Source organism: Acipenser ruthenus, chromosome 17 (genome assembly GCF_902713425.1).
Source record: "Acipenser ruthenus chromosome 17, fAciRut3.2 maternal haplotype, whole genome shotgun sequence".
In the NCBI taxonomy this organism is placed as follows: domain Eukaryota; kingdom Metazoa; phylum Chordata; class Actinopteri; order Acipenseriformes; family Acipenseridae; genus Acipenser; species Acipenser ruthenus.
Genome location: NC_081205.1, coordinates 10,220,767 through 10,234,474, shown reverse-complemented (window position 1 = coordinate 10,234,474; position 13,708 = coordinate 10,220,767). Strand labels below are relative to the sequence as shown.

Below are 13,708 nucleotides of genomic sequence, written 5' to 3'. Positions count from 1 at the left end.
AAGGAAAGAATTGCAACAAGAAGCTGTCAAGTAAATTTGTGTGTCTTTCGTGTCACCTGAGAAAAGTGCATCAAAGGCGATACTGTAATCCCTCTCAGGTAACGTAAACCAGATGGCATTGTCTTCAGTTGGGACAGAAAAGCTACTACATGTTTTATCTTGTTATTTACATGGAAACAGTTAACTCTATCAAGCAATGAATTGAAACATGATGATGTTGAGGCTTATAGTGGAAAACTACTCTTTAAAGGTCGCAAATCATTGGGATGTATAAATACATGATTAGTTTATTGTCATACTGTTTATACCACCTAAAAAACCAATTTCTCAATCCCTCCCCTAAATCTTCTGGCTTCGGAGTCTGCCCGGGAAACATTTATTTAGTGACCAATATGTTGAAGTATTTCCCATGAAAAACAAACACATTTGAATTATAACACATATTCTTAACCTGTCCCTATTGCTGCTCTTGCACATACCCCTTTGGTCTAATTTATTATCCAAAGTCGCGTGCATAATGTTATGACGGGGCAGTGATTAAGGTGCAGCTGCAAGTCAAGCATATGCAGAACCTGGAAAACCAGAAAGAATTTGTAGGTTTTAAGTGACATACACTGCAAAACAATTGTTGTGTTCTCCACTAATTTTTTTTTTTTCCAATGAGACTGCCAGAAGTATGAGGATTAAAGCAAGCCTTCAGAGAAAAATTGTGGTGGGCACGAGTAGAAAGGAGATACAATTTATAGAGATATTGTGATTTTTCAGAGGAGCCAGAGTACCATAAAAGTCTTCAGTACAAGAGGTGCCATGGAGAGCTTAGTGATAAAATACAGACCTATTGGTAAGTTATGTAGTTTTATAACACAGCTTGGGCAAACCGATCCTTCTGATTGGCTATGAGCCATGTAATAATCTCACAACAACACACAGCTGAGGAGGGAGGACCGGAGGGGGGGCTTCATGTCCAAAGCGCTGCAGTCAACAGCTGTGAAAACTTTAGGTAACGTCATCTTCTTTTCTTGCTGCTGATAATATGGCTTTTTATCGGTATTTGGCTAAGCTCCTTCTTTATGTGGGCAGATCCCTAACAAGGGGGATGTAGCAGAGGTACGAATACCTACAGAACCGTTCAGCCAATTGAGTTGCACTATGGACTAGGGTGTGAAGCAGAGCCATTACTATGCATACAGGTACTCGGCACAACCCTAGTAAGGACATTCCTTCACACTGTGGGGGATTTTAAAACATCAGTGTTATTGTATAGAACTCGCGGCATAGTAACGATAGCTTTAGTAGCAAGTGATTTTCAAACGTAATGTGTTAATTAAATCAACCCGTTAATGCTTTGAAATTGAGTTGATGAGGGCGTTAATGAACACATTTCTCGTTAAAAAGCTTAATTATCCTAGGTCACGTACATCACTTCCTGTCTCAACAACTAGATACGGGTAACTCGTTAATCAAAATGCATGTTAATGAGATTAAAAATATTAATCGAAGCATAATTCGTTGTTATGGAAAATACTAGCATACAGGGAGACGGCTCTCTCACCTGTGAGCAGCAGCCAAATGGAAATAAAAAATAATGGGAATATCTATTGTGTGTTTAATTTGTAACTTTATTTAAAATTGTGCATTTTGTCATGGAGAATGTACATTTATTTAGAACACTTCACATATAAAATGCTGATTTACGATTATCTGGCATGTGGGTAAAAATCGGACGGCATGGATAATAATAAAAAAAAAAAACACTAATCATTTGGAGGGGATATTTGGACCCCTGGGGATATTTCAATCTTTTTTTGGTTAAAAAGAAAAAAAAACTTTTTTTGGATGGGACAAAAAGGCTTGGTTGGAATTTATTTTCTACGGTGGCCCTGACGTGCAAAACACAAGCAAATAAAAAATACAGACAAACAAAAAAATGTGTTCCTGCAATTAAAAAAAAGACTGCAAATATAAAAACAAACCCTGCATCTTAAAATTTGTTTACAAACACAAAAAAACGCTTACATCTTAAAATGTGTCTACAAACACAAAAAAACGTTTACATCTTAATATTTGTGTACAAACACAAAAAAATCCTTACATCTTAAAACGTGTGTACAAACACAAAAAAACGCTTATATCTTAAAATGTGCTACAATCACAAAAAAACGCGTACATCTTAAAATGTGCGTACAAACTCAAAAAAACGCGTACATCTTAAATAAACAGCGCCATACAAATCAAATCCTATAACGGAAATGACATTAACAAGTGGTCGGATGTTGGTTGTGGAAAGACATAAATCAGATCTCCGATTGGATGAACATTTACTCCGTTACTGTGATCGTGGACCGTGGAAGCTGTCGTCTCTGGTCAAGTGTCCAGAGCCCTAACCACGACTCCACAACTGAGAGAACTAATCTAATATCTATTATGCCGTTTTCTATACCAAGATTTCATTATTTACTCTTAGGTTTTTATTTGTATATTTCAAATAAAATCTACAGTAGAGGTCAACTGTCATATAATGTACGTATCTAGAGTTCAGACAGTTGCATTGACCATTTCTTGATAGTAACATTGCACTCGGTGCAAATGACAGTATATAATTTTAGCAATACAACAAACATTCCTTCAGGTTACAAATGGTTAAAATAAGTGAATAAATCTCATTCATAACCACAAGTATAGAAAAGACTAAAATATGTTCAGAACTACAAATATTGAATTATCTAGGTATACTGTAAGACATTAACTCTGGTCCTGTACACTCTCTCTCTGTATCGTCAGCATCACAGTCGCAGTCTGTTCAATTTCTTTTTCAAGGTTAGTTATATACTCTTTCGTTAATTAAAACCTTTATTTTCCAAGTGCAAATTAACGCATGATAAATTATGACAATTAACATGAATTTCCTTTTAAATTCCCATGCAAACAAAAGAAATGGTCACAAGAAGCACTGCTCATTAAGATTTTGCAAATCAACATAATTTAGGAAATAACATTAGCATGCTATTTAATAACAAAATAGACATAACAAGCGTTTGAAAATACCAAAATCAATGCTACATAACAATTTGTTGATTAACACTGGATCTATCATTTACCAACGTTTGAAAATCCTGTCCACTGGTTCTTGAGAGTGGCCAAAACAGGCTCATATAATTTAACTTAAATGTGTATTGTGGATGTTGAAAGTAATTTGCATCTCTATGTTCACAGTTACGAGTGTGTTTTTTTTAAAGATGATGAACACTCCGAGTTCTCAATGGTTTGTCAAATTAATGTTCTCAGCAAGGGGTTATATTTGCAGTGGATAAATTAAATATTTGTTTGTAATTTACAGGATACACCTATATTAATAACAGGTGTGTTTGGGCTCCCGAGTGGCGCATCCAGTAAAGGCGCTCCTCGCAGGATGTGCCCTATAGCCTGGAGATCGCAGGTTCGAATCCAGGCTATGTCACAGCTGACCGTGACCGAGAGTTCCTAGGGGGCGGCGCACAATTGGCTGAGCGCTGCTCGGGTAGGGAGGGCTTAGGTCGGCAGGGGAATCCACGGCTCACCGCGCATCAGCGACCCCTGTGGCCGATAGGGCGCCTGTGGCTCTGCAGCGGAGCCGCCAGATCTGTGTTGTCCTCCGGCACTATAGGTCTGGTGGCATTGCTGTGGATCTGCAGTGCGAAAAATGACGGCTTGGAAGGAGCACGTTTCGGAGGACGCGTGTTCCAGCCTCCGTTTCCCGAGTCGGCGGGGGGGTTGCGAGCGGTGAGCCGGGGATACAGATAATAAATTGGGCATGCTAAATTGGGGTGAAAACCGGGGTAAAAATAATTGGCAACGACTAAATTTATATAAAAAAATAAATAAATAACAGGTGTGTTTTAATATACAGCTATCCTTTGAAACTGTGCCTATAGTCATCACAGGGATTTATGGCAATTTGCACTAATGCTGTGTAATGTTTGGGAAGGGTTTTGAAGTGTTTCATCATTATCAACTTCTAATCTCAGTTGTATTTGCATTCTTATTATAGACCCTGCATTTATATTTCACTCAGACTAAACTGAATAATTTAATTTGTGAGAGATTTTTGGGACAAAATTTGAATTGATGATGCATCACAGATGTCTATAAACCAAACTAAATAGTCTAGGAGCTAAGTAGCAAAAGGCTGGCCCTCTGAGGTCAGGATTACTGGAAGATGTTTATTCTACCCCTTCAAATACAACTAATGTTAAAAGCCATGTGAATCATTTATATGCCTATCTGTATCATAACTAATCTTTTCCATATACCCTTCTATTTCATCACTTTTTTGTGAAACATAGTGTAATGCATTCTGAGGAGCTTCCACAACTGAGAGAACTAATCTAATGAGATTTCCAGATTCCTCACAGCTTGGACTTCAAAGCCATGGCCATACTGAATTGGATTTTATAGCAGCCTATAGGCATGTAATGAAGAGCAGGTTCATAGCTGCTGCTGTACTACTTTACTTGGCCGACTGCACACAGTGTGGCAAGACAGAAATATGGCTGTGTCCAGTCAAACCACTCATTGCAACAGGGTAATCGCTGCAAAATGTAAAAACAAATCATTCAAAAAAATCAATTTGTGAAGTGAAAGGCATTCACCAGTAGTGAGAAGGGGGTTATCTTTAAACAGTGTTTTTTCCTTGAAAGCAAGCCATCAATAAAAAGAAGTTCAAAGACCCTGCCATAACCATAAAAAAACACAGTAAAAAAAGTCATGCTTAATTGGTTATTCTAAGTAGGTACACAGATTATATGACATCTCAGAAAACTGCTGCATTGTATTACTGTACTGGATAATTATGTTCTTGTGAAGCATAGTTTGGAAAAGAGAGCTACATCACATCCCTCGGGCGATCATCTTGCTAACCACAAGGCCAGCTATTGTATCAATATACTTTTTATACTATTATTTCAGACAGAAGCTGTAATGGTAAGTTCTTGATACTGCTGATACCAGGGAAAATGGTGAAACTTATCGTGATTAGTGCTAAGCATGAGTCTCCTCCTGAGGAATGCTAAGTTGTGTGCCACTTGACTTCCTGCCAGATAAGGTCCTACAGCAGGACTGTGTTGTATTCATAGCAGCTTGTTTCTTTTCTGGTTTGTTGACAGGGGAGGACGGAATGCGGCAGTAGTGTTTCAGGATGACCCGGACAGTCCAATTCTGCCCACCACCCCAGCACCAACCCAGAAGAAATTAAAGGATTTTCCAGGTGTTTTTTTTTGTTGTTGTACTGAAGACAACTTATTTAAGATGGTTTCTTAAGCACCTCTCTTGATTAGCAATGGATACAATCCAGAATCAAATCTGAACACTCAAATTCACTTGCCAGAGCTGAAGATGTTACTTTTTATTTTTTTTACAAAGCAGAACACTAAGGCCCAGATATTCGAAAGGTTTGCACACTGTGCAGAGGGTTATGCACATCGCAAATGGCTGTTATATTCTAAACAACTACCTTTATAAGGCAGGGAAGCTTTATTTTAATAGACACATACAGCAGTATATCAACCCTAGATCGATCAAGCAACAGTTTGCACCTCCTTACCTTGCATTCACATAGATTTCAATATCAAAGACACTGCTTATACAATAGTAGGCTAGGCTACTGATTACTTTATTGGTACATTTTGTCGGTGTTTTGAATGTAAAATGTATGAAAAGTGCTCCTTTCTTCCACTGCCTGTTCAGACCATTTTATTTAAGTTGAATTAATTGCCCCCCAGATTTGTCAAGCAAGCTATATATATATATATATATATATATATATATATATATATATATATATATATATAGCTAGGCTATAAAAAAACAGGTGATTCCAGCTGGATTATTAATATTATTAGTTGTTGTTGTTGTTAATGTATGTATGTATTTTCTTATAACAGACACCCTTATCCAGGGCAACTTATAGTTCATAGAAAAAAACACATTACAAAAATCAGATCAGTCCAGACAGAGCAATAGCGGCTTGGTATGCGGGATCACGGCTAATACAGAGAAAGAAAGAAAAAAAAAACAGATGGTACTGTAACAGAAAATGAATTAGAATAGGTAACATGTACTCATGTTTGTGTGACATCTATCAGAATGTAGCTCTTGTGCATTTCTGCTATATTGGTAATGAATACACGCAACTGTTTTGTGCCGTGTTGGAAAATATCAATTGTTGTGCAGAAGCACTCATTTTTGCTTGTGCATCGCTTTGAATATCTGGGCCTCCACTCTCAAAGATGTCCTATTAGTGAGATGCCCCTCCCTTGTTGGTCCTTTCTGTAAATACTATGACTCTTTTGTACAATGGATATCAGGGAGGGTGGTTTAATAAAGAACCAGCCTATTGTACCATTTAAAATAGACCCATCTTAATTGGAGTATTGTGAAAAGCTTTGGGATTTTCATCACTAAAATTAGAAGATATACAACATAATGAATTTGACCTGATCTCAGAGATTCATTGTTTTACAACAACGGATAATAGAAGAGGTTGATAAATGATGGCTGACTGGTGATACAGTAGGTCGTCCAAGGTCTTTTTAGAGATCTGGCAGAGCAAACAGATCAAGCGAAACTGACTCATCTGGGCCTGTACAGAAAAAAGACCAGCGAATGATCAATGTCCTCCTATTCATCCTATCTTTGTGACAGTGGGGTATTGGTTGTATCATAAAGAAACTGGCAGCACGATGGCAGGAGTGATTCTTCTTCTCACCTAAGCAACAACCACTCTCTAAAGCCTTGCAAGGTAGGGGACTGGGTGTTGCAGACAGCAAGCTAATCCACTAGCTTCTCATGGCTTTCACTTCTGGAGGCCTGAGTTCTAATCTACCTTTCCAAGTGAAGTTTAATTAGTTCAATTTTGTGGACACAAGTGCAAACAAACAGCTCAAAATTCAACACAACTGAAAGTCCCTGCTTATGAGAGATCCAAGACTGAATGACAGGCAGGAGGTGTTCAGGTCAGGATTGAGCTGCACTTGAGATGTGTGGAGAAGAGTCTGTTTGAAAGGAACAGTTAAAAGGGCTAGCCTCTATACACTGTGAACTAGAATTCCTCAGAGGAGTGGGCTAGTCTTTTGCTAAACCATGATTGTTTTAAGTACAGTGGGGCACTATTTACAGAATATGAAATTCACAATTGATAAATCAACTAACTGTTTGAAATCAATGGCAGAAGTACTACATACTGTATTGACTTGGTGATAGCAGTCATTGAACTCAGTCGTGTGGTGTTCAGTGTGTTAGCTACTACTACGGCTACTTCTACTAATATGTTGCTCTAACCTTTAGTAAAGTTGCTGGTTTTCTGCACTTTCGTTTAAGTATTACTGAACATGTTTTATAATTTATAACCATTAAAACTAAATTATAATATACTGGTTGGATGGTAACAACCTAAAATGGAAGTGTTAACCACACATGTAGATAATGGAAATGAAAAAGATGGACGTTATTTTTGTTATTGTGCTACAATGTATTCATGTCATTTTATAATACTTGTTTCTGTTGTATTAAAGCACTGTATTAAATGGCCATGGTTAGTGTAAAAGCCTTTTTTAAAAAAAAAAATTAATTAAAGCATGGCAGTCCATTTTCACATTTTCAATTCTCTATACCCCATGGTGTAATGTAAACCATTTTTGTGAAAGGAAAATTAAATGTTACAAAAGCAATGATTTTTAAGCAATGAGGTTACAGCTAATAAAGTATTGTCGTAAATCATGCATGTGGAGTTTTCAGTACCTGTGACAGGTACTCCCCACCCCTGTACATATTATGTTTTGTGTTATTTTGTATTTGTAGTATTGTTATTTAAAGGTACTGTCTTTGTTTGAACATTGTTTTGTTGTTACAGCATGGATGGAGTTAAAATCCCCCATCCAGCTAAAACACGTGCATTAATGTGACCATCTTCAAATTAATTAAACAACTATCAATTTGGAGATGGTCACGTATAAGTCTTAGACATGTTGCATTTTTCTACTCTGATGCATTATGAGCATCAACAATTTACTCAAAGCCACCACTAGTGTATTCTACTATTATAACAACCTTGACTTGTATAAAGAAGGAAAAACATTGAGTGAAATAGCTTGCATCACTTGATTTTCAAGGTGTGGTATCCAAAGGAATAGAAAGAAGACAAGCGTTGAATTGATAACAGAACTGGCAGAAGGCACAGGTGTCGTTGTCCATCCATCAACAGTCCAAAGCACCTTTGACCATTGTTCCATAGTCCTATTTCTGTGTTCTTGTGAATATTTTAGCTTTTTAGTCTTGTTCCCCTATCTTAACAGAGGTATTCTTACTGCAACACATCCTTTAAGTCCTGATTTCAAGAGTGACCTTCATACTGTTAATATGATGTCTGTTGATTGAACATGTCTAAGACTTTTGCACAGCAGTGTATATAAAGAGCGGATCAGCCACTCATGAAAGGTGAGTTCAGAGGTGGAATGAGAGACGTGAGTCGTGAGATAAAGAAAGTAAGAATAAAAAAAATGCTACTCATGCTGGCTATAAACCAGCACGCTACTTGTTTTTGTAACTGTTTGTTTGTTTTGGCCACTGTGTCGTTTTTGTTTTGTATAAGTGTTTCTGTTTTGTTTAAACTTTGTATTTATTATTAAAACGCGCAGCAGCGCTTACATACCCCATCACTGTTGTCTGTCTACTTCCTGGCCTGACGTCACCACGAGCTATCCTGTTCACAGTAGCTCACACTGACATAAAAGCACCAGCACATGGGAGTGCACAGTATACAGATCTAGTCATTTTCACTGAGCAGACAAACAGCACGTGCTACTTTGTCATAGTGGCTGGGGATGTAGTTCATCGTTTCACGTTTCAGATACCCCTACTGGTCAGAAAGACCCAAAGAGTCCAGATAGATTTTCCAGACTGGGCCTTGTCTCCAGGGTCAAGTAGGTTGGTAGCATCCGTTGCTAAGGTTCGACGAGTTGAAAGAGACGATTGATTTGAAGGAATCAAGGTCGACCTCCAGCCCTCCTGATCGGTTAAGTGGGTTGTAGTGACCAGGTAAAATTCAAATTGCGTATTTCACAATTGGTTAGAAAAACTCAGGTTAAAATAGGAAAACAAAAATTAAAAACAGCCTCACACTTTTGAAACAGTCTACATAGGTCAGTGATACTCAATACTTTGGCTGTGTGAAAATTTGTGCCCACAAGACCCGAGTTTTAACCCTACGGTGGCAGACAACATAATCTGTAATTCTGCAATACTGATGTAGTAGGGGAGGAATGAAAGCCATTAGATATAATCGGTCAGAGATTTCCTATAACCTGATTGGTTAATATGAGGTCCCTAATCTCTGGCAAAGGACCTTGAATGTTACTAATGGTAATGTTATGTTTATGTTAGTTCAAACTATGTTTAATCTCTGTTCCAAATCAATCCACTGTAAAACCTGTAAATACAGTATTCAATGTTATAATGCAAACTTACAATGTACTTAATGTGTAAATCTTATTGCATGATATATGCAAGTACACAGTTATATCAGAAAAGGGTTAGGGGGTTTGGGGTTAGGTTTAGAGTTAGGGTTATGGTGGATAGGGTTAAGGTTATGGTTATATATAGGTGCAAAGGTTTTTTTACGCATTAAATACATTGTAACTATGCATTATAATATTGTAACTATGTGTAAGTACACATGTATTTACTAAGTAACTGCTATGTAAATGCACAGTAATTAGAGACACAATGTAAAGTGTTACCAACATTACTTATAATACAACATGAAACTGCACACTAGTCATTAACTTGTGATGGGAAGAAAATATCTGAATCTTACCTAAAGCATTCAAACTCAGAAGTTTAAAGCACTGCTGTGGCCTCCATAGAGCTCTCAGAATCATGTGTGAACAGCAAATCACAAGTTTAACCATTAACCTGACCTCCTACAGATGTAATAAATACCATGTTATCTTTATATGGTATTTCTTACTTAAAAAATAAAATAATAGTAATTGTACATTTTGACAGAAAACAATATAGGGTTAACCTGACAGTTCATTTAAGGATTATAGCTGTTATAAATCAAGGGTTACTTTTTGTTAACCATTTGTTTTTGTAAAAAGGTAAAGGTATTTCATTGCCTTCTCAAATCTAGTTTTCCCTGATGTAGGGATCTACAGTATGTGGTTGAGAGTTTTCAACTTCTATGTTAGTACAATAAAAGGATTAATATTGCTAGCTTTAATAAATTGAACAATTTTTTGCTGACATTTTAGTTGTCAAGAGTATGAAAAATTATAAACATAATTGTTTTAATAATAAGCCTGAAATCCTGAATCCATATAGTCGGTGGATATTGCAGTTTAGGGAAACTATAAATAATTTATCCTTGCCACTGTGCTTTCAATTCTCTACATGTGTCATGATCCTGTGGAATCCTATTGCAGATCTCAAGACCTCTCTCAGTGCTGCAAAACTCGTGGTTTGCCTTCCAATCGATCCCTAATCCAGTAATCTCCCATTAGCGCAGTGATATTAATATCAGGCTCTCTGATCATTATGTTTACAGAGCCACATGCTTATATTTGATCCAAATGCAAAGACATATGCTTTGGATCTGTGGATAGGTACAGAGTTCAAGCAATGTGTTTGTGTGTCCCATTCACACACACACACACACATACACACACAAATAAAGACAGCCCAACTCTTGTAAATATCTATCACCTAGTCTGTCAGCTGGAACTGAGTCCCGCTGGTCATATCATTCACTGAATCTCCTTTGCACAAACTGCTGTGGCTTGCAGACAATTTATTACTTATCTGTAAAGAGGACAGACAGCTCTGTCTGCTTTAAATCCAACTTCGTCAGCCCCCACTCTTGATCTGCTTCACTTTGCACGGCAAGAGAAAATTTTCTAACGTGCTGCTCTGTAGATGACCTAATGCCTGCAGTGCAGTATGAAACAGCTGATCCTAGTATTTGTTCTTTGCTTAAAGTCTCATCATTTAAAGTGCTGAACTTCATTCTCTGGCAGTTATTTCCCACACGCTCTTTTAAACATGTGTTCTTTTCCCCCAAGTTTTTCAGTTATCTACAGTAAATGAATAGATTTCTTCTCACGTTTTAACTGTGATACAAGGATTGAGCAATGCAATCAACACTTGCCAAAACACAATGTACAGGACACAGCCAGGACTGCATTGATTTGACGTTGTTAAATGGTTCTGGAGGGATACATGGTAATTCCTTAATGAGCGGTGTCTCTAATTTCTTAAGGGAAGTTGTATGATCCAGAATGGCCCTGTAAAAGGGATGGGTTGCCTGCTGACAAAATAGCGTTTGTTGTGGTTGTAAATGGCGACCAGGCACTCAGATGTATTATTTACAACAAACAAATACAAAGGCTTGGTTGCAATACTGTGCTCCTCCTCAGGACTCTGTTGTGGTGTGTACCAACCATGATAAACACACAGGCAGTTATACAATACAGATTGCACAAATACAAAATACGGAACAAAAACGCAAAACAAAACAGTGTTCAAAAACACAGCTAGAAATCATAAGGTGTTTGGCCATGCTCTACTTCCACTATAAGGACCGTTCTATTCTGACACACACTGATTACTTTGGGGTGAGATCTGGTCTTGCTAAACTACATTCTTTATTTACCTGTTCCTGTTCTGGGTAAAGGATTACTGATCCTGGCCACCCCTGTGCATGTCACATGCTCTCTGCTGAGGTATTCAGCTCCACAACCCAACCACCATTCTTTAAATAATCACAAGGCTGCCAAGCAAGTTTCACGCAGAGCATGTGGTTCTTCCTGCTGTGGCATCTAACACTCCAGTGCCAAGACACAGGCCCATAGAGTCATATCTTTGGAGGTCGTTTCATGGGTAATTTGTGCAGTCTTCACTCCCTAAGCATCAGTCTACTAACCAGCCTATATATTTAGGTCTGTCAGTTTGCTGTACCATAGCTACTGAAGCTGAACAGGTAGCTTGAATATAATTTATATATAAGATGCAACCTTGTGGCGGAGTGTCCCACCCCTGTGTATTATTATTTGTATTTTTGTCTGCGGCACGAATAAAAGCGCCGCGTCTTTTATTATTATATTTAAAAACCCTGTGAGGATGCATGGCTGATCAGCTACTGATTATTTAACTAGCTGACAGTCATGCATCCTTACCAAACGCGTGCAGACTCTGGCCGAGGGGTAATAAGATAATTAACAACTAGTTAATCCCTCGGCCAGAATATATAAACCTGCAGCTCTCTGCACTCGGGGTTGGAGTGTACAGAGGAGAGTACGGGGAGCGGAGAGAGCGAGCAAAAAAAATAACGACAGTTAAAGACGACTGCTAAACAGTATTTGTTTATTCGTTTGGCCCTTGTGCCTTTTTGTTTTGTGTTTTGTTGTTTTGTTTAAATCTTTTGTTTTGTTTATTAATAAATACGCTGAGTGCCGTTGCACTCATCTTCAACCGCCCATCCATTGTTTTGGTTTCTACTTCCTGGTCCGTGACGTCACCACTGCGAGCCAGACTGTCACAAACCTGCATAACATATTAATTAGTGACTTAAAGGACAGTCCACAGGTGTTACAATCTTATTGTCCAAACCCTTTTTTCATTGTTTAGATTGGTGTTTGCTTCCCTGAGCTAAAATAGAGCTAAAAGAACCCATACCACCCCTGCTGCTGTAGGTACAGTCATAGTAGGCTCAAAGCTTCAAGGAGAGAGAAACCAAATCAATAGTGGACCACCATCACAAAGCACTTTACAAGATAGTGAGGAACATTGCATAACACATTACATACAGTGAAATACAGGGCATAGTACATTAAATACAACAGTAAAAAACAATGCAAATACATTAAAAATAGGCCTTGTAAGCCTGTAGCTAAAACTACGTAGCAAACATTCACACCATGATTGTGGTACAGTGCAGCTTTAAGAAGTTAAAAACATCTATAATTTAAAGATTAAGGGGTCGCAATAGTCGCAAACCAGTTGCAAACGAGTCAGAAGTCTTGGGTGAAATGTACGAGACAAGCGCAATGCTATTTGTAAGACTTTTTAGGTAATGCTTTGCGGCAGCACTTTCTGTTTGCGGTTCAAGCGTAGATTAATATGTAATTATGGGTGTTCCTGCATAAATTCGCAAAAAGAGGGCTGAGATTTAGGGTTTTCAAATATTATAATGAGATGTACGAAAGCTGCAGGCAATTGTGATACTTACAGTTGCATCAGTTTGTTAAGAACTTTTGAAAGCATGGTTTAAACAGTCGCAATTGCTGCTGGCATTTCCCAGTCCGCTTTTTCTTGTGCATTGCCAGTTGTGCTCAATGCATTTGAAAGGCGAACAGTCAAACACATATTCTATTTATCTGCAGGTGGTTTGTAATTGTGCACAATTTAGCACTGCACCCCTGTATAACTAAAATAAAAATGGACAGTATACATTTGGCTTATAGGCTACTAATGATAATACGAATTAGTGGTATAATGTTGCTGGTCCTTTCAAATTCGTATTATTATTATTTGTTTATTTAACAGACACCTTTGTCTAAGATGACTTACAGAGAATAGGGTGTGTGAACTATGCATCAGCCGCAGAGTCACTTACAACAACGTCTCAACTGAAAGACAGAGCACAAGGTGGTTAAGTGCCTTGCTCAAGGTCACACAG

The 13,708-nt window shown here is 37.9% G+C and overlaps 1 protein-coding gene across 1 annotated transcript in view; it reads left to right on the top strand.

Moving 5' to 3' along the window:
- Positions 1-5,764, top strand: part of LOC117422830 (urotensin-2 receptor) — a 55,631-nt gene extending 49,867 nt beyond the window's left edge. Inside the window, exon 3 of the mRNA XM_058989945.1 lies at positions 5,142-5,764. The gene's annotated coding sequence lies outside the window, so the exon portion shown is untranslated. The remainder of the gene's footprint in view (positions 1-5,141) is intronic.
- Positions 5,765-13,708: the final 7,944 nt, after the last annotated feature.